Source organism: Meleagris gallopavo, chromosome 3 (genome assembly GCF_905368555.1).
Source record: "Meleagris gallopavo chromosome 3, MGAL_WU_HG_1.1, whole genome shotgun sequence".
NCBI lineage: Eukaryota > Metazoa > Chordata > Aves > Galliformes > Phasianidae > Meleagris > Meleagris gallopavo.
Window position 1 is genome coordinate 47,385,470 of NC_139406.1, and position 22,226 is coordinate 47,407,695.

The window sequence follows — 22,226 nt, forward strand, 5'->3', positions numbered from 1 at the left end:
GAATTACCAGAAATAGTTGGAACAAATTAATAATGAATTAGAACATTTCTTAGCGTTGCAGGAGCCAGGGAGAATAAATAGAATCATCTATATTTTCCTATTACAAAACAGCATGCAGCCTATTACAAAACACCAATCTGGCAGTGCTGGTGCTAGAGGAGTGCCAGGTCCTGGCAGTGCAGCCCCAGGTGGAGAGCCCAATCCCTATAGGGACTGTGTGGGGCAGCCTGGAGTGGCAGGGGAAGGCTGAGCCCATAAGGGAGGGGGTGAGGGCTGATCCCACTGCAGTGGAGCTCAGCCCACCAGGGCCAAGCATCACTCAATAATTCCAATTAACCGCTCTGAAGATGGCAGAGGCTGGTGATACAGAGCCTGGTGTCAGAGCAGCATATTGCACTGACAGACTCACAAAAGCTGTCTCATTAAGGAGAGTGAGAAGGGAATATAAGACCGCCCTAGGCAGTCTAGGCACTCCACGGTGCCCGGGCAGGATAGACAGACACTGGGGCCTGCAGACAACACATGCTTGGGCTGCTGCTGCAGCTGGGCCTGTAGGAAGCACCAGGACACCCACACAGTGTTGCACCCAGCTAGGCCACAGGCTGGGTTACTCCATATGCAGCTCTCCTTGTGCCTTGTACCGACAGTCACATCTCTGGCCATGGAACACTGGTGATTATCTCAGCACCCAGTTGTCTTTAGCTTTGATTTCTGGGCTTCCCAGATCCCAAAACACACCATAAACAAACAGCAGGAACACCCCCACAACCCTACAATGTTCTGGGGGATGCTTAGGGTCTAAGAACTGTCATTGCAAGGCAGCATCATGGTCTTTAAGGTTATATATATTTATTTAACATCAGTAAAGTAATTGTGTCTACTTAGCATAAAGAAAAATAAGCGATTCTTATCTTTTATACTTAAAGAAAGCATCAAGATGTTCTTTTGTGTGTCCTTACAGCCTTGATCCATTTCTATCCTCTAATAAAATGCATTTCTGTAATACTGAAGCAATTAATCACTTACACAAAATTGGATTACAATCTCCATTACTCAAAAAATCTTTAAAGTCAGGCTTGCTGTCTTTCTGAAATATCTTGAGCAAAATTCCTTGGCCTGCCTTATGCAAAGGTCAGATGAGATGTTAGTAATGGCCTCGTGTAATGTCAAAAATCAGTCTCTGACCCCTGTAATGCCACAGGAAAGGCTCTCACTCACTTCAGACAGAACTGGGCAAGATTTATTGACCTTTCTCACTAGGAATGAGGGCTGTCTGCAGAAACTCCTATGTGATTTCTTAGCTCCCGGTATGCGTCTGTTGGGCTCATTATGCAAATACTGTTGCTTTTGGTCCTGTTTGAATTTCACAACAGATTACAGAGCTCAACGCAACCGGAGGTTGCCAGGATATTGCAGGACTAAACTTTCTCTGTCAATCCTCCAATCTGTTTTGACTCTCCAGAGGAAATGGGATTTGTCCACAGTAACCACTGTGGCTGAAATAATAAACTGCATTACTCTCTGGATATGTTTAAAATCCTGAAACTTTAATATGATTTTTGCACCGTAGTGTAATTCCTTTTCCTGGGGCTTTCTTGCTACCAAGTGTAAGTATATTATTGACTTCACATTTGAATCCTATGGGCTTTTAGAAAAAGGAGTTAATTTAATATAATTTGGGGTGTTTCTCTCGGATATTTCACTCTACATTGAAAACAGCTTTCTTCTAAGCCTCCGCAAGATTTGTGATCTCCCTAAATGTATGCACTGCTCTTGTTTCAGTGGTACAAAGTGAATGTTTTACCACTGGATAAGCATCTTTTGTTAGCTTCTCTGATTTAAAATGTAGGAGTGACAAGAATTTGCTCTGTGACACAAAAGACAAGAAGTATGAATGCAGAATTACAGAAATAGTCTTATCTCATTTCCTAATGATAATCATTTAAGATGGTTTGGATTTTGGTTTTGCTATGTTTTTAATAAGGACTCCAAGGGAATATGTTTCACTTATCTTATTGGGAAAATATATGTATATTCATTCCAGACAAAATAAAGCTGTTGTCAATAACATAATTTATTCAAACTTCTCATCTATGGGAAGTAAGTAACTCCATTCTGAATGTCTCTACTGACTGTAACTCCTCAGATGAGTTCTGCCAGTTTTGTTCTGGATTAGGGACTGCTTTTTCTGTACTGTTCATTTCCATATCTTCCATTTCTTTCTTCATATTCTCAGTGTAGAATGTTTTTATATTACCCCGAAAGCTTGAAGTACAAGGTAAATATAGGAATATGGGTTTAAAGTTCTGTTTATGAAAGGGGAAAATATCTCCACATCACAGAGTTTGAAGAAAAGGCAATCTGCAATTTGCTGATGACGTGCACATACAAATTCTATGGGTTCTTCATCATTATAAAGTATTCTACAATTATGTTGTAACTTTCATCCAAAAGCATTACTGCTAATTTCACAATGCTCTTAAAAGGCACGCATTTATAAACATTATCTATTTATTTTACCCAGGACAGCATGAAATAGAGCAAGTTCAATGCCTTCTTGGGAGCACATAGCTAAAAGGCAGAATGGCTCTAAAATAAATACCGGATCCCACTGACGTCAGAGGCAACACTCCTAGTGACTTCAGTGAGGTCAGAGGACTCCACATTTTTGACAACAGTGTGGGTTTGCTACTCAGGAGTTATGCCTCCTCTTGCTTCCAAACACTCAATACCATTACTCTGTAAAGTAAATATCCACTGATGGGTTCTGCCAAGGATTCAGAGAAGTCCAATATTCAGCTTCTTTAAGAGTGATTTCAGTAAAAATGAATTCCATCTTACCCTCCAAAATGGTTGTCTCTAAGTGAGTGGTGGCTTCTACCAGTCTGGGTAGAAAGTAGCATCATTTACAATGGCAAAGAAAACTATACATCCAAACCAGAAAATCTGTGGTGAAAGACAGGAAGCACTGGTGAATTTCTGTAGTTGTTGTTAGTTTGAAGATGATTAATAACCTTGAACTAAACTAAAAATAATTAACTCCACATTGCTCATCCTCAGAGAGCAATGTAATCAAAGGAGACTTTGCAATTGAGCAAAAGCTGTCCTTCAGAAGGAATCTTTCCCCATCTTCCAGTGTTGATTAGTGAACAGCACTATTAGTCATTATACCCAATATAGTTGGTGTCCTTCCTTGATTTTCCTGGGGGAAGAAGAAGCAGTAGGGAGAGCTGAATCACGAGTTTTCCTCATATTTTTCTTAATGAAAAATCATTTGCACTGCTGTTCTGGAACACAGCACCAGGTAATGTCAGCACATTAGAAGATGACAAAAGTTCCCAAGCACAGATCCACAGACTAAATGCATAAACCTGCTATTAAGATGTGAAGAGAAGAGAAACGTCCATTGATTCCTGCTGTTTTCAGGGCTTGCATTTGGTTTAAGTTAACACTTTCTCATGATCACTCTTTTCTATTTCTATAAATAACACCCAAGAATGTATGATTCGTGGTCATGAAAACTTAGGAACAGTTAACAAGTAACAGCAGTGCAAAACCTCAAATCCTTGTGGTATTCTGTGCTGTGCTACATTAGTCCTAAGCCTAAATGAGCCTGCAGTGAGAGGGAAGATCATCATGAAGAAGAAAATAGCTTCTCTGCTCCAGTTAGACAATATAAAGCTGAAAGGTCACAGCGATATTAAAACTCTTTTTATTTTTTTTAACTGGCAAGAAATGGGGAAACCGTGAGGGGGCTGTGGGTTTCTTTCTTGTGAAGTTCTTATGGAAGGAGCAAAGTGCAGCCGAGTGCAGCTGTCCAATTCCTTGGAGACCTGTGAGCAAAGAAGCATTTGCACTTGCTTTGACTCACAGCCTCTGAATGCTGCATCCTCAGACTGTTGCTCGCTGCTAACATCCTTGTGTGGCCTCAAGTCCTGGTTAGAAACTGAATCATTACAGCAAGTTGTAAATATGTAAATATAACAAATGGGACTGTTGAATTCTTTACTTCCTCAGGACTTAGCTGCTAATGGAATCTGCATAGCACCAGCTATATGAACTTTTCACTTCTCATTGTCTTACACCCTCACATGATCTTTAGGAAAACTACCTAGGGATAAGAACTCTTCTCTCAGGGGGACAGCAGGAACTGCATCTCTGATGGAGACCTGTAAACAGTGTTCAAGCAATGCACTGAAAAGTGTGTTAAAGGGAAAACTCTGGCCCCAACAGAAACAGTATTATACAGAGAACAGTAAAGTTTGCATAAATGCATTTCAAAGAAGCCCCACGATACACTTTTTAATAACCCAGCCTCAGATTCCCTCTCTCTACCACATCCTCATGACTCAATTTCACCTCAGCAGACTCTGTGGCAGTATAAGATGCATCCATCCATCCATCCCATCCCATCCTGTCCTGTCCACCCCCAGCAGCCATAACCTCTGGGTGTCACAGTCATCACATATGACCCGAGTATGACGCATGCACCGAAGATAGCTTTATTTGCCAAGTGTCTCCCACCACAGCCTCACCTCTGTTTCGGTGCAGGATTATAGAATCATTTGAATCATAAGGGGCCTTTAAAAGCCATCCAGTCTAACTCCCCTGTAATGAACAGGGACACCTATAGTTCTGTCAGATAGGTCAGAGCCCCGTCCACCCTGACCCTGGGTGTTTTCAGGGATAGGGCACCCACCACCTGTCTGGGCAGCCTGTTCCAAAAGGCAGCTGCAACCTCCTGTGTCAGTGCTTTTCCACACTTTATTGTATCTGCTATACATTAGGTAGAGAGCAGCAGTATTAGGAAAGCTGCAAAGGGAATGAATGTCTGCTGTTCATTTGGGCTCTAGCATCCCTGCTGCACAAGACCTGTTGCAGCCAAGTGAGTGTTTGCCTTAGGTGTTGCACTGTGTTTACTCTTCAGACACCACTCACCCTATAAGACAGAAAGAGGTTGTTTTCCCATAAGGAATGGAAGCCCTCAGAGCCCCTGCCAGCAGCTTTGCAGACTAGGGGGATTGGCACGCAGTGGGAGCAGGCAGCCAGCTGCTACCTGATGGCATATGCTTCATCAAGAAAGCACAAAGCCTTCGTGCCACCTTGTGGCTGCTAGATTACAGCTGACACAGGCGATGGCATCCCTCCTTCTGCTCCAGGCCTTCAGAATAAAAGCACTTTGCCTCTTGCAAGCCATGGGGCCGCCTACCCCTCGTTTTATGGCAGCTGCAAGCCCTCTCCCCAGGTACCTCCTTCAGCACGTTAAGGGATCTGAGTCACCCAGAAGAATGCCTCAAACTCACATCCCCACATGAGGATACATCCACAAGCTCCCATCCTGCAGCTCTGCCCTAGACCCATGCGGGAAATCGCCTCCCAGATCAGGTACACAATGTTCCTGGCCAGCTCCATGGCCGGTTATGGTGAGAAAAACATTTTCTTGTTCTGTCCCGGTGCATTATGAAAACCCACAGAAAGTAGCTTTTCACACCGCAAAACCTTTTAAAAGGATTCTGTCAACACAAAAGCAAACATTGACAGCCGTTGCCTTTAAAAGTATTTGAGGCTTCAAACTCTGGAAGACACATCTTAGTTTTATTTTTTTGGTTTTCTAGATGTGGTCTACTCTCAGGCTTCAGTGAGATGTACTCCGTAATTGCATGAGTAAGAAAACATGTCATGAGTTTTATTCCCTTAACAATTTCAAGGCAATTTGTAAACATATCCTTCAGAAAATAGATATTCAAATAGGTCTTTGACTCAATACTGATATGAAGTTGCCATAGGGAAAATTTACCAGAGATATCAAGAGGAGTGCAAGTCCCTCTGGCACCCACTGATTCATGGCCTAGGTCACACCAGCAAAGGTTCACATCTTTCTCCAATTTTTTCTTCCTCTTCTCCTTTACCCTTTATCCACAGGTATCATTGTACGTTGCTGGCTGATAAGATGCACAAAGCTGATTTTTCTCTGATATTCCTTTGCTTTTGAGAATATTAAGAGGCAAGTTGCCACACACAGAGGAACCTGTCCCTCTCATATACTTCAAGTACACTGCTGTCATTGCCTTCTCTGGGAGAACATATGGACATGGCGCTGATTTCACATCTTTCATCTCTCAGCAATTAGGTAAGTCATTTTTCTTAGAAGGAGTGGGCACTCAGCTCTGTCTCCTGAAACAGCTCCCTTGGCTCTCATTCTGATCATCTTATTAATGTAAAGCTTGTGTAAATGCTTCCTATAGAGCAATTTTAGCACAGGAATTTGCAAGTCAAAATATCCAATTAGTCTATAAATTACCAGATTTCCATAGTTTGGAGATGACTTACAGCTCTGGCCACTGCAGCATACGTTAAGAATGAAAAATCTAGAAGATGATGCTGCTGGTACTACTGAGAAGTTGTGTGCTACAGGATTTGTACTGGGAGAAATTGGTTTTATAGCACGAAGGGCCCAATGGTTTGGAATAGTATCAACCAGCAGCTTATTTTGTATTTAAGAAGCTTTTTATGATTGTTTGATAGGAGGAATCAAAGCTGTTAGTAACTAAAAATTAGTCACTCTGCACCAAAATATCCTGCTTCCAGAAATAATCATGCAAGTGATAAAACTTGGGTCAGCTGATGCTTTGCAAAGAGTTTTTAATCTCTAACAAGAGGGCAATCTACAGCTTGCGTCAGTACCTTGGCAGTCGAAGGTAACAAACCTGCTGGGATAGCTTCTAAAAGCAAAATTTCAGATGTTGAGAACCAATTCAATTCGTAATGATTTTGGAGCTCAAGCTGACTGTCAACTCTGACACCAGTCAATAATGATTACTTTGCAGTGGTACACAATAACTGATCCCCAAAGGGTTTTAATGTTCTGACTTGATGTTATAAACTCAAACGCAGTCACTGAAGAATATCCTTCTAGCTATGCCTTATTTTTTTTTTTCTTTTTGGCTTGGGAAAGGACCTCAAGGATCATCAAGTTCCAGCCCCCTTGACACAGGCATGGTTGCCAGCCACTAGATGAAGTATTAGATCAGATTGCACAGGGCCCCATTCAACCTGGCCTTAAACACCTCCAGGGATGAGGCATCCACAACATCTCTGGGCAACCTGTTCCAGCACCTCACCACTCAGTAAAGAACTTCCCCCTGACAACCAAACTAAATCTCCCTTCCTTTACTTTAAAACCATTCCTGCTTGTTCTATCACTATCTACTCAAGTAAAAGGTTAATTTCCCTCCTGTTTATAAATTCCCTTTAAATATTGGAAGGTCACAATGAGGTCTCCCTTCTGCCTTCTGTTTTCCAGGCTGAAGAAGCCCAGTTCTTTCAATTTGTCTTCATAGGAGAGGTGCTCCAGCCCTTGGATCATCTTCATGGCCTTCCTCTGGACACTCTCCAGTAAGACATAGTCTTAAAAAACTCAAAATCCATAATAATAAAATCAACTCCATTTTTTTTCTTCTTAAGGATTAAAATAATGTGTCCAAAAAAGAAGAAAAATTCCTTTATCGTAGTGTAGTGCAAACCCTGAAGAACTGTACTGGGACTGCAACATACTAATCTTTGAGTAATACAAAAGATCCATATAGACCTTTCTGCATCTGAGGAGCATTAACTATGGATCATGTGGAAAAGTCTAAAATAAGGGCATGACTATACTAGCCTCTTTAATGAGTAGAAAAAGAAGCAAAATGGAAAATATCCACCTTCTAGGCCTCACCCTGTGCAGTGACCTGGAAAAAAAACCTATTGCCACCAGCAATCAGGCTTTCCTTTATTATCTTCCCAGGGGGTTGATTGCACTGTCCTAAATGTGGGTGACTGCTTGATGTTCACAATTCTTTACACTGTAGCTATTTCTCAGAAATCCAAACATAATTAGAAAAGCAGATATATACATTGATAACCAGTGTACAGGATGGCTTACTGGCATGACAGTTAAGAATTGCCGATCAAGCTGGATAAAAAAGCAAAGCTACCAGCATGCCAGCTGTGAAGTTTGTGATTTTCAAGGAACCTTTTACAAAAAAAGTAAGAAAGTGGTGAGAAATTGGAAAACTGCAGTTACCTCTGTTTCTCCCAAGCAGGCAAATTTTATTTCTAACGCAAAAGCCACATGTATTCTCAAAGTACCGTTCACCAGAACTCATTCTTTTCTGTTCTATTTTTAAGAAGTTCTAGTTAAATCTCACGTACATGATTTGATCAAAGGATATTTGAAAAGCAAACTTCTGAAACCAGAAAAGCTTTTATGCATTCTAAATAGTTAGGTGATGAGTTTTTTTCATTCACATTTCTCACTTATTTTACTCTAAAATTAAGGATGAACAGAAAATGTTCTTCCAGTATTAGCTTATTGCAGTGACAGAGAGTTTTTCAGTGTTCCCCCTGCTTTTTTTTAACTCACATTATGATCAAACCACAACGTACTGGCTAGTACGGGCAGTGTATTGTACCAGGCACTGTGTGCACCTGCTTGAAGCGGCTGTCATCCAAAGACTTCACAATCTGAACAAAGAGGATAGAGATGAATGGGAAACTGTAGGCACAAGAGAGATTGCTGGCCCTGTACAGGGAAAAAACAATGCAGTAATATCAGTCTCAAATTGTGAGATGAACATGACATCTCTACTTCTGTCTTCTGTCTCTTTTATCACAGAGCTTTGCAGTACCCACCTGATTTTTGTATGTTTGTTTCTATTTATTTTCATACGTACATAAGGAGATTTGGGGGTTTAATAAAGCTTGCTCTCAATGGTAAATTCAAACTAGAGATTAACTGCCACAGTATTAGTGTAGTGTTGGCTACTTGCAGTGTTCACACTGGAACCAGAACTCAAGCTGTATGGACGTTTTTTCCCTTCAGCTTCAATAAGTAACTATTTCTGCTGCTTGCACTTCTGTGGGGAATTCACATTCAGCACTATCAGTTCCAATTCTTAGAGTACTGACTACTGTTGATGCTCTATTTCATACCAGACAGCAGAACATAAGGTGATCTTGTTTTCTATCTACCAGCTTGTAAATCCCCCTAGAGGCCTTAAGGAGGTAACATTATCAATGTATGTAAGAAAGGAGCAGTAAAATTCACGTTAAATTTGCTTACATCCTTATTCTTGTAGCGACAGTGGAGGTCAATTAGCATTAAAGATGACATATACTCATATATATTTCACCTTATATGCTAATTGCACACCGTATTTCATTACAAGGTTTGGAAAAAAATACCTTTCTGTCACAATATGTTTAACTTTCATCTTTATCATGTGACTTCACTTGGAAACTATTCCCAGGAAAGATAGGTTAATATTTATAAACTGCTTTAAAGATGAAAGAACTGTATATTTACACATTTCATTGCATTCATGGCTTTATTATAAGCTTAAACCTGAAGTAAATGTTTCTCCTGTTGAACAGGAATCTGAACTGAGAAACTTTTAGCAGTAGATGTTTTGCTTCACTTCTACTGAGAGCTTCACAGCCGTGAACTGACGAAATCATCCTGAATGCCACATGGAGAGAATGCTATCCAGTAAGCAGCTATTTTCTCATTGGGAAGACGAAGAAAGTAATTTGTGGCCTTTTGCATCTTTAATATGGGACAGAGCGTAGTCATTTTGGACAGAGACAGATTAGATCTGTCTGGGTGAGTAACCTGAGGGCAATTCATTAATTAGGGAGAATATGCAGCTGCATATGGGTAAAATTAGAAAGAAAATACATTTGCGGATGCATGAATGATAGCATCAACAATTTCTTCTCAACGCTTGCCTTTATGCCGTTATAAATGCTTGATATCACTCCACTATCTGTTCATTTATTTTTGGAGATTCCAGAGGTCCCTCACTAAGTACAGGTGGATGAATGCTATTCCAAATTACTTTTGCCCAGCTCCTCATCATTCATTTCAGAGCTGCACCATGTGGTGCTTTGGCCAAGACAAAAAAAATGCAGTTAATTGGCTTATGAAGCCAGGTTTGGGAGCCGAATGGCCTTTCTCCTGGGTGGCTATACCCGGAGCACAGGTGGTGGGTGATGAGCAAAATGAGAGACCAGACTCAGCAGTGAGCAGATCAGGAAATTAAATAACTTTTATGAAGCTGCAGTATAACTGGTTCTTCCTCTCAATTTGCAAATTTCTGATGAATGAGAACATTTACAGGAATCTTATTTAACAAATGCAGACAAAACAATGGATGTCATTATACAAGTCACCATTTTCCTGTTCTCCTGGTTAAGTGAGTGTTTAGAGACTGAAGATTGAGTTTGAAATCAGCTGTGAGAGAAGGGAGAGTTGGCAGTGCAGTACGCTCTCCTTTAAAAGATTTTTCTCTTCTCGTGCTTCAGAGATCAGAAACATCATTTCCTTTTGCAGCTAATTTCATTAGTGACAGGTGTAGAATATACTGAGAGAGGGGAAAAGAAAGCAACTCAGCAAGCAGATTTCTCTGTTCAACATGAGGACTGAGCACTTCAGAGTTTTACTCCATGCTCATTTATAAAAGAATAGCTCCCAGTTTTCATTTATAGGCAATCTGAAATCTGCTCCGGGGTTCTAAAACATTAACAAGGAAAAAAAAACTAATAAGCTGGATTTTCTTCTTATATTTCATGCTTTAAATGTGTCAGCCAAGGTTTATTATCTAAAAAGTCCATACAAATTCCTTAGATATCAAATGCAGCAGTGGTGGATATTTTCTGTGTAAGCACAGAAAGGAGAGAAGCTTGGTGCTATTGCACTATGCTTCCCGAGTGAGTCCAGGAGGTTCAGATGCTTCAATCCCTTATTGTCTCAACTTTCACGCCCCCTTTCTTCCAAAAAACAAATGTTTTGAAATTAAGATGTTTCTTCATTCTTTGCAGGGGAGTTGGACTAGGTGATTTTTAATTGTCCCTTCCAACTCAAACGATTCTATGATTCCATGATTCTAAGATGGATGGAGACAGAGTAGGTCATGCTCTTGGTGCATTTAATCCATTAATTATCCAGCTTTGTCCGACTAAACTACCGATCGTGAGTTTCAGACTATACATAAGGTTATTGCCTTTTTACTCTAACTGAATCTAAGCTTTCTGGTTTTAATCCTATAGCTAGTGCTTTCAGCATCTCACAAAGGAGAAGAACTAGGAAAGCTCCATTAGCGGTGTGCATAAAGCCTTCTACAATTAGGATGGGAAAACCACGTCTGAATCTTTGGGTATTCCTTTTGGTAGACAAGTTTGGGATTCTGAAGCTGTAACAATACTGGTTTTTGACATACTAGTACAAACTGAGTTACAGAGAATTTGATAAATTCTTGGAAAGCGTGTAAATAGAATTCACTGCTGAATTTTTGTTTTTTTTTTTTTTTAATTATTTCTTTTAAAAACAATACCTTTAATGTGACAGATAGATATTGCCCGAGTTGCCAGGGAAAAGTTTAAATACAAAACCAAGACCTGACATTCTTAATAACCAAGTTTAGTTCCTTGGCTTCTGAAGGTCATCTTTCCTCTGAGATCAGTAAAGAGGAACAGGTAGGAAGTTATAGTTGTTAATTACTGCAAGAATCATGGATTTATGTGGTTGGATGGCTCACCAAATGAGTACCAGTTTTTTTGTTCTTTCCACTTCTTCCTAAATTTTCATCCTAAATTTTCATTTTCTGTACTTTACCAAACAAGAAAAACAGTGAGATTGGCAACACTGAAAAGAAGCTACAACCGAAAGGACAGTTCTTTTAGAGATCAGGTTGAAGCAGGTACATTGCCAGCCTTGGAGTCTGCACAATAGATTCCCTTTCTATGTCTATTAATTTTTGTGTGAGAAATCCACCAGATTAAATACAGGCTTAGACTCTCAGAGCTGTAGGTGATTCCCATGTGTGGGAAAATATATTTGTACGGAATCCAGAACTTATTTTGAATGTGTTTAACACTGTACATTATGTTTTATCCAGGACTACACGTTGTAATTTGGGAACTTAATGTCACAGAAAAGATGTGTATGAACAGACTCATAGCAATACCCACTTCCAATTTAGGCATCAGAAAAAGTATTCAAGTTTTTAAGGACCCGGCATCAGGTGTCAGGTTTGCTTGAAAATCTGGTATAACATACTGCAAAGGCAAGTTTCTAAGGTCTTGAAAATCATTATCTTCTTCTAGGTGGGAACTGAATCCTTTTGATAATCACTCTCTTAATAACTCTCTGGAAACCAATTTGTTCAACGACCTAAAGAAAAAGCAGCATGTAGAAAAGATAAATCTTTACCCATTATTATAGAAATAATTTGATGTTGGCATGCGTAGAAAGCCTCTGGGACTCTTCTAAGCATCTGAACTGCCAGAAGTTAGTATTATTCTAAATCTAACTGTTTTATATTAATTAAACAGTAAAACTCTATAAAATATTGCAGCGCCATCAGGTAATATAAGAATGAAAGTAACATATAAAATTGTAAATAAGCATGAAAAAAAAATAATCATGCCTAAAAGGAAACCAGAAACTATGAGCAAATGAATTCTTCATGTGTCTAACAAGAGAAGTCACAAGAGAACTCCTTATGCAAGTTGTGCACAAACTTATGGGAAAACAGATGCTTGCAAACTTTAAGACTGAAAACCACGTACAGAATCTTTTAGATCCCATAGTTACTGTCATACAGTTTGGATGGACCACAGGTTAGCAATTTTGAATATGTCAGAGCAGTAAATAAAATCCTTGGCAGAAAGTAAAACTGTAATAGCTTAAAAGAGGAATTCCTAGAGGAAATCTGAGAGGAAGAGCAGATGTTCCACTCTTCAGACAAGATGTGTTCAGCAAACACATGTATCCGCTGTAGTCTAACTGCAGATCAGTCTATCCTCCATTTTCGCGAGGTGAAGGAGATGCTTGTTTACTGATGGAAGAGATTTAACGGTTGCTTCTTTTTCAATAAATATTTCATTATATAACTACAAAGAGCGATAAATGGAAACCTCCAAACACAAGCTAATAGGTCCAAAGCTTAATGGTTCTTTACAAAGCAAAGGACATATGACAGTTCTTTCCCACATTTGCTTAGAAATGATTAAGTACCGCAGTTCCAGGAAAAAAAAATAATCTTATTCTGGTAAATTGCTTTTGTGATATCAGGAAAAAAAAACATCTTCTTTGCAGACATATAATAGTCTCTAAAGGCAATATATTTATTTTCAAGTAAATGTGAACAACAAACTTGGAGTTTAGACAATTCCCGGTTCATTTTGATTAAAAAAGGCAGAGATGAGAGCAAAAAAATAGTAATTATCAGCTGACAGCACAGTGCCTCACCCATATTTGTACCTTTTTGGAAATTTCAGAACCAAGTTTTTAGAAATGTTCTGCTTTCATCCATGGAGCTATATCACTGCAGTCACAACAACTTCCATCTCCGTCTGCAAAAGAAGGACTGTGATTCAGACTGATATCAGAGGGCAGGAGGAACTGTGCTTCGGTTTTTAACAGTTTTGATCCATGTTTTCAAATTATTGTATTGACATATGCTGTCAACCCATTTCCAAATGCTGCTTGGGCTTTTCACACTACTGAATGTTGACTTTCCTCAGACAAAATATGGCTGTAAGTATATTCTACCAGCATGACATTTTTCACCTTCCCATATCTTGTGACCCATACAAAGAGTTTCTGAACAAGTGATCCTAATGATATACAAGGTTGGATTGATTTATTGGTAACTGCACCAAAAGGGACAGTGTTTCCTCTCTTGGTAAAACTGAGCCTTCTATCTCACAAAACAAAGGTAAAAGTGTGTCCATTGTGGCAGAGAACCATATCAGTCTTAAAAACCTCAGAGCAAGCCTACTTCATCCACCATCTTTTAGCACCAGAAGCACAACCAGCTGATCATACTGTAGAGGTGGGAAAGCTTGACGTTTCCCAGCCCTGAGGCATCCCCAGCCCTGCCTATCCCTGCCCCAGGTTCTTTCTCAGCCACTGGGGCTCCCTTCAGTCTGCTCAGGTCCCAGGCCCTCATGTCAGCCGTGGGGCCATTATACCCTGCCCCAGCAAGGCCACAGCAGAACTGGCCACCAAGGATTAGCAAAGTGAGGTACGCAGAGAACCTGGGAGAATGATGAGTCTCTGGTCAAGATGTAGAGAAATGCTGAGGGATCTCCTTCCTTTGAGGCATTAGGAATCATTTGACAAACATCTTTGCCACTGGCTGAGATATATTTGATGCCTTTCACCAAAAAATTAGATTAGATGATTTACTGAGGTCCTTATCACATTTGAGTTCAATGATTTCTGTTTCTATTACTGCTAAGAGCAAGGTATTTCTTTTTTACACTATAGAGTTATGAATGATATCCATATTTCTTACATAGTATCAAAACATATATGTTTTCTTCAGCATGACTCCGGTAGCAGTCCAAAACAAAAAAAGCAAACAAGAAAAAGAACAAAAACATGTTTTGTTTTTCCCATTTCTAAAAGAATGATTGTCTTTTATACTTTTGCATTATAACAAAACTATGGAAAACAGAAGAATTTGCTGACTCTTACCCGCAAAAAAAAGGAAAAATGAAATAACGTCCAGAGTGATAGGCTGCATTTTTCATCCATTTAAGAGAAAAATAAAAGGAAGGAAAAATCATCGCTTCTGAATATGATAATCCCAGTGGCATTCTAATAGCTGAAAAATATCTTCTTCAAGTTCTCTATGCAAATAATCTTTATCCACTTTTAGATAATGACATTCGGGTAGAGAAGAATAGATTTCCTGTGGGAATGCTTTTATGTCACATGTGGTATTTGGTTCCTGAAAACAGCAATTGATCTGCGGGGATCAAATCTACTTATACCATGTTTAATATTACCAGAAGCTAGCCTCTCAACAACCTATTTTTCAGACAAAATATCAATAATTAACTTGGTTCTTTTCTGTATCCACATATAGCGTAGGGTATCCAGACTGAAGTTCCTGGGACTACAGGGCATCAGTGTTGTAAAAAGAGATGGGGACTTAAGAGTATAAAATTGCTGTACTGTCTCAGAGCAGCCGTTAAACCTGCTTGCCTACCTCTCCCAGTAGGTGCTAGCAGAAGCTTGGGAAAGATCACCCTGAACATGGCACATCTACATTGATGCTTTCTCCTCATATACTTATAGCTTCCGGGTGTCTGTGTCTTAAGGAATCACTGAGATAATAAGTGTATCCTTATTCTGATGTTCTGTCCTTGCTTGACTTTTCCTTGTGAATATGTCTGATTGCATTTTGGTTTATACGTTTGATTTCCATTAGATATGTGAAACAAGTTCCACAGCTTAATTAGGAGTTGTGCCTAATCAAGTGTCTATTCTAGGCTGGTCTATGAGCTTTTCTTTTTTTCCCTCTTCATCTTATTTCAAATGGATCTTTAGTGTGACTGGAATTTCAAAGTTCAACACTTTTCTCAAACCAGAACAGCTGCCTGTTCCATCCCTTCACTGTGATGCTCTGATACACGGGGTAATACGTAATTGCCCTCTGTGGATGACAACTAAATTCTTCATCTACATATTATTAGCATTTTTGACTTATCACTCAGATATAAATGGAGTCCAGTGCAACTTCAAGGCTGGATAACACGAAAGCTGGTGCCAAACTTCCTGCAGAGGCCTGAAGGCAAATATGCTCAGAATCAATTGCCAAGCAGATTTAACATAAAATACAGCGTTGTTACCAAGGAGGATGGGAAATATCAGAGCAGGCAGTGTCCAAGCCTTCCACACTGATCTTGGCTACACTCCCCTTACAGGCAAGAGGAAGAGATGAGCATGTTTTCTGATCGGGCTTAGCATTCTCACCAATGCCTGCTTAGAAGTTCAGTCAGTATTGTAGCTTGTAATATTTACATATAAATATTTACAAAATACTAATTTATGTGTTAATTACTACCATGAAAAAGGGAGGCATTGTTATCCCACTTAATTACTCTGTGATATTTGTCTTAAATACTCAACTTACATCCATATAGCTGCATAGCACAGAAACTAAGAGGCCTGATATAGCTTAGTGGAGTCAGTAGCAGCATAGAATATTGAAGCAAAATGCCCTAAATCCAAAAACATATCCATATTACAGATTTTTGAATCAGTGTAGCAACACAGCTGTAAACCTGCTTTCTTGCCTAGACTGAAGCCAGGCTTGCCCTGAGGCAATTAACTGCAGTATGAATACTTAAATTGCACTGGTTATAATACCATTTGACACTGAGCACTGTTTCTCTGTTCCTTTTGCTGATATCATAAACCAAGTTTTTTTAAATGATACATTGTTTTTGCAAATGAAATATGGATTTTATGCATCTTTTTTGCTCTATTCATGGTATTTCCTACAGAAGATTAAGGGACAATTTCACTGAGTAAGAGACTATTTCACTTAACAAAGAAAATTATATACTGAAAAATTATACACGTTCTACACAAACAAAGCCAGAAAGAGGAAGGAAAGAAAGAAGTTTGTAATGCCAGGGCCTGCCACTTTCATGTTCCTCCTGTGCTCAGTCCTGAACTAGCAGCAACAGCAATGGCACAGAGCTACTCCTCAGTTCTTACATCATATTGTGACTGTTCTGTGCTGATGAGCATGACATTTTAGAGCACAAGCAGGCATTTCTGAAACACAGGAATTTCCTTCTCATGGCTGGAAGGAATCCTTAGAAGAGTCAGTGTTGATGTGGGTCTGTCTGATTGGGTAGATAAGAACGAAAGATGAAAATGCCTTCCTGATGTATTAGATCATCCATTTCTATGGTTAGAAGGAAGACCGTGGCCAACACTTAAAGAAAAGACTTCAGGGCTCAGTTCATTCTCTGCTGGAGCCCATATTCCAAGGAACATTTTCATTTGTAAGGGCTTTTCTATCCCATCAGCTATTCCCAGCTGTTTCAGCAAACAATAGAGGCAAATACAGTAAAGTTTTATATCATCAGATTTATCCAGCACAGCATGCTCCAAGGAGATTAGATGGATGCATCCATATCTGTGCCATTTTGTCAACCTCACTCCAACAGGAGACCTTGTCAGAGATGCACTGGCTCCCACATGAGTATCTTGCATTCAGCTGCAGAAGGGCTGTTCTCTTTTGCTCTTGTGCTCTTTTGAGTCAGTGTGTTACAACTGTATGCTGCTGGGCCAAGAATAATTGTTTCAATTTTCAAGGAAGGGGACAAAATTTAGATCTGGAAGACCAGCGAGAGCTAGTTAATAGAGCTTACTGGGGAAACAATGTTGGAATAGAGAATCCACGTTCATTACCACTGACACATATACAAACTGGCATAATTTTCTCAGTTATTTCCTTCAACAAAGGGGAACAAAAAGAGAAGATGACACATGTGGAAACATTTTTACACATACTTTTTTTTTTTTTTTCATTTAATTTCCATTAATTCCATTTAATTTTTCAATTTAATTTTTCCATTTCATTTTATAATTTACTATAAAATCTAAAATGGCCACTTTTCAAAATGAAATATCCAGGTCGACCTGACACTAATCCTTTATGAAATACCGTTCTGCATAGAATTTGTGAAGTTTCTGCTGCTGCCATTGCTAATGAGAACAAGTGTCCATTCTATTGCCAAATGGAATTTCCATCTCTTGCAAGACTCTGTTAATAAACTGTGACTTTAAGGGGTCTGGAAGGCCATGATTTTTCTCATTGCACACTTGCAAGAATCAGATTATCAGGTGGATAACAGCAGCCTGGGGGCAAATGGTTTCTATAAGGTCTCATTACCAGAATGATTGGCCTGAGATAGCTTCTACAGAATGGCTTCTATAGTCAGCTAACACTTTGTTACCAATCTTCTAGGATTTACCTTTTGCAACTGGTTTTGTTCCCAATGCACCTAGCATGGACTCTCATTATTTCTCCGATTTCTCACAAGGTTTTTTAATAGCACAATATGGTATATGGTGAAGTTTAGAATTGCACCCATCATCATATTACTGTTGCAGTGTCTCCCATCACCCTCCACAATCCACTTATTTTTCTCATTTATTTTTGTCTCCTAGCTGATAGTCTCTTTGAAACAAGTACTGTCATTTTCTGTGTGTATCTCAATGGCACCTGCCACAGTGAAAAGCCAGGCCAGCTGAGAAATTGCTATTATATAGTTTTGTAATAATTGTAATTATAATCAAAGAGACAGATACTTATAGCTACTCTGTCTTTCTACTTCCCTGTGGTGTTCTTACCTTCCTTCTTCCTTTTTCTTATTTTTTTTTTTAATCTGTTAGAAAAAAAATTATCTGTTCTTAAATGGATTTTCTCAGTGCCTTACTGTACCTGGTACTAACACTACAAAAATAGTTGTTCATGAGCTTTGAGAGAATTGTCTGAGTGGTGTCCATCTTCAGAAGGAAAGTGTTTCATGAAAAATCTCACAGTACTGAAGTGAAATATGAATGCACACTTGCTCAATGTGTTTCACTTCCCATGCTCTGCAGAACACTGCATCTGTACCCCATGCTGAAGGGAGAATGCAATGCGGCATGAGCGAGGCATCACCTCAACTGGGAAGCATCTGAGTAGAGGTCCTCCCTACACAGAAGGCTCAAAACATCCCTTTGCTGTCTCCATAGCCTCAGATCTTCTTCCTGGCCCAATGCAGGTAGTCCGCCCTAGTTCATTAATATATTTCAGACAGATGGACAATTTTTATTTCACTTATCCCCTAACAGTAAAGATAAAATTAAATGATTGAGAGACAGTGGCAGGCTGATTCCTTCATAGAATCATAGAATCATAAAATCATTAAGGTCAGACAAATACACTAAGTTCAACAAGTCCAGCAATCAACCCATCACCATCATGCCCACTAACTCATGTCCTTCAGTGTCACATCCACACATTTCCTGGACACCTCCAGGGACCATGAGCCCACAGCTTCCCTGGGCAGCCTGTTCCAGTGCCTCATTACTCTTTCAATGAACAATTTTTTCCTAATATCCAACCTGAACCTCCCCTGGCACAACTTCAGGCCATTCCCTCTTGTTCTACTGCTAGCTACACAGCAGAAAAAGCCAACCTCCACCTCACCACAACCTCCTTTCAGGCAGTTGTAGAGAGCAATAATGTCTCCCCTGAGCCTCCTCTTTTCCAGACTGAACAATCCCAGCTCCCTCAACCACACCACATAAGACTTGTGCTTCAGACCCTTTATCAGCTTTGTTTCCTTTCTCTTTCTTGCCTTTCTCTGGACACGCTCCAAGACCTCAATGTCTTTGTTGTTGTGAGGGGCCCAAAACAGAACACAGCACTTCAGGGGCGGCCTTACCAGTGCTGTGTGCAGGGGGAAAATCACCTCTCTATTCCTGCTGACTGCACAATTTTTGATACAGCCAGGATGCCATTGGCCCTCTGGGCACACTGCTGGCTCATGTTCAGCCAAGTGTCAACCAACATCCCCAGGTCCTTTTCCTCTACACAGTTTTTCGGCCACTCTGCCCCAGGCCTATAGCATTGCCTGTGGCTTTAGTGGCCAAAGTGCAGGACCCAACATTTGGTCTTGTTGAGCTTCATCCCCTTGGACTCAGCCCAGCTATCCAGTCCATCTAGATCCATCCACGGGGCCTTCCTACACCTAGAAAGATCAACACTTCCCCCAAACTTAATGTTGTCTGTCAACTTATTGAATGTGCACTCAATCCTCTCGCCCAGGTCATCTATAAAGACCTTAAACAGGATCAGCCCCAAGACTGATCACTGGGGAACACCACTTGTGATCAGTCACTAGCTGGATTTAATTCTATTCACCAGCCTTCACAGACCTTGCAGGAGAAAGACTCCATTCTTCACACAAGCAGGTCTCTGCATGCTCTGTGATTTTGCTTTCCAACCACCAGATGTCTCACGAAAACCATGGAAATAGCAAATGACTGAATTCTGAGGAGGTGTATGCATTGCACAGCGTGCAATACTGGCACCAAGGTTCAGCTCCTTTTACTCCTGCCCAGTAAAAATAAATGATTCACCCCTGTGCAAAAGAAAAGTTGTGCAGAAATAAGAATTTCCTTGAACCACAACATTTTGAAGACTAACAAATATCAAGAGCAGGCCTGAGTAAGTTTGCAAGAACACAGAGAGCATTTAGCTCTTCTTTTATTAATTATTTTTGCCCCAGTCCAGTACTTGCCGTTGTCTGTGTCCACAGTAGCCGGGTGCTGAATGCAGTCTGCTCCCATTGCTTGCTTTTGCATACAACCAGGGCCCTCAGCGTGTAGCCAGTATTTCAGCTAATGTGTTTCTCCATCCGTGTGCTAATGCTGCATTAAAGAGCAGGCTTGCCCTTGGTCTTCTTTGTTTCTAGTGTAGTTTCTCCTTTCAGAAAAGTAATTGACTGTAACTTGTAACTGAATTGCCCACTTTGACATTAGAGCTAGTCAGCATGCATGAGAATACTTGTTTCTTCAACTTTCCATCTAAAAAATGTTGTATTCAATAATTTAATGCACTTTAGTTTAAAAAATGAATACCTTCACATTTACTGTAGTTTTGCAGCTCAGTGTTTGGGGGATTTTTTTAAAGAAACTGGACAAATCTTTAGAAATCTTCTGACAAAACATTTATTTTTGTTCTCATCAATTTGCTTACCCTGGAAGAAACTAGAAACCAGTTTTTAAGATGTCTGTTTTTGAAATTGTCTGTTTGATTAAAAGATGCGCTCTTTTAAGTGCATTGTCCAATTGATATTTATAATTTAGAATTGCAGCTTGTGAAGCAAAGAGGCATGCAAAAAAAAGTAATGCTAATTAGTAATGCTAATCAAATCCTACACATTAACAGGAGAAATCATAGTGCTGAAGGAAACCAGAGAGGGAGGCAGGAAGGATACCCTGATCCCTGCACTACCAGCACCATACCAGATCAACGGAACTGCAGAGATTTCTGAAATTTTCTCCTGAGATCATTGTCAAAGCTGTTACCTTAGTGCTTCCCCGGCCAGCAAGGTCTGAGAAGGAGCCCTGAAAAATGAGCAGCTGATAGGTGTGGTGTCCTGCCATGTAAATCCCAAGGCTGGAGTTGAAATTTTTGCTTCTCCTTCACAAGCCCCATACTCTGGTACTTCTCAGAGCACATATCCCAGCAATAGGCTTCTTCTGACTCCCAAATTAAAGATGCCAAAGGGCTCTTCTCTTTTATGTGTCTCTCTGCTATTTATCTCTGTAAGTCAACCATGTCATGGACGGGTAATAATAAGGCAAAAGTATTCTGCGGTGCCATACACAGATTTGTAGTTTTCAGGTGAACTTGAATATATACTTCCAAAGTTTACTATTCAGTATTATAATTGCTCAAAGCATTTTGCAGATTTCTATTCTTGAAGTGTTGATTAAACAACTTGGAAGGGCCTCTTACATTTTCTATAAATACCAAACCAAGTCAGCAAAATGTTGTATAAGTGCATGGATGACTGCATTCCTCTATGCAACATGCATTATGCAATTTATTATTTATGTATGATACTTATCAATCATGAATCATTGTTAAAAGGAAATGTAACACAGAATGCTTAGGAAGATGGGCAAATGCATTTCAATTTCCCATTAACTTTGGAAAATATATAAATAAATTGGTAAGTCCTTCTTGTCTGAGTTCTGTGATGGTAACTACTGGAGTTAGTTAGAACTCAATGGGCTGGTAACCACTGTCTGCTAAAACTGGTTGTTGAAGTGTTCCAGTTTTCTGAAATCTTCCCACAGTGATGCCTTAATTCCTTGATTTTCTGAGAGCCCATACAATTAAACATATGTGTCTGCGTGTGTGTATATATAGATAGATATATGTGTATGTGTATGTGTATGTGTACATATATGTGTGTGTGTCCTTCCTATATCAGATCCTGAAAATACATACTGACGTTTGATCTCCACAAGTACTTTTAAACAGGCATATGTAGGGCACAGGTCTTATGAGAAGTGGCTGAGGGAACTGGGATCGTTCAGGATAAGAGAAGGCTCAGGGGGAACCTTATTGCTCTCTACAACTCCCTGAAGGGAGGTTGTGGTGAGGTAGGAGTCGGCCTCCTCTCCTGTGTAACTAGCAATCAGACAAGAGGGAATGGTCTCTAGTTGTGCCAGAAGAGGTTTAGGTTAGATATTAGGAAAAATTTCTTCCCTGAAAGAGTAGTGAAGCATTGGAACAGACTGCCCAGGGTAGTGTCCATCGTCCTTGGAGTTGTTCAAGAACCGTATAGATGTGGCACTGAGGGACTTG

At 39.9% G+C, this 22,226-nt stretch overlaps 1 long non-coding RNA gene across 4 annotated transcripts; it reads left to right on the plus strand.

Moving 5' to 3' along the window:
- The first annotated feature begins 1,384 nt into the window (after nt 1-1,384).
- On the plus strand, nt 1,385-21,989 carry LOC146544695 (uncharacterized). Of its 4 annotated transcripts, none has more exons than XR_014882451.1 (6): nt 1,385-1,607; nt 5,923-6,130; nt 7,304-7,395; nt 9,415-9,529; nt 13,321-18,621; nt 20,796-21,989. It is a non-coding gene; the product is annotated as an uncharacterized LOC146544695 (long non-coding RNA). The 4 variants fall into 4 exon arrangements; XR_014882449.1 differs by lacking the exon at nt 20,796-21,989 and having other exon boundaries at nt 1,388-1,607; nt 13,321-13,579; nt 18,458-19,763; XR_014882450.1 differs by lacking the exon at nt 20,796-21,989 and having other exon boundaries at nt 1,390-1,607; nt 18,458-19,763.
- The last annotated feature ends 237 nt before the right edge of the window (nt 21,990-22,226 follow it).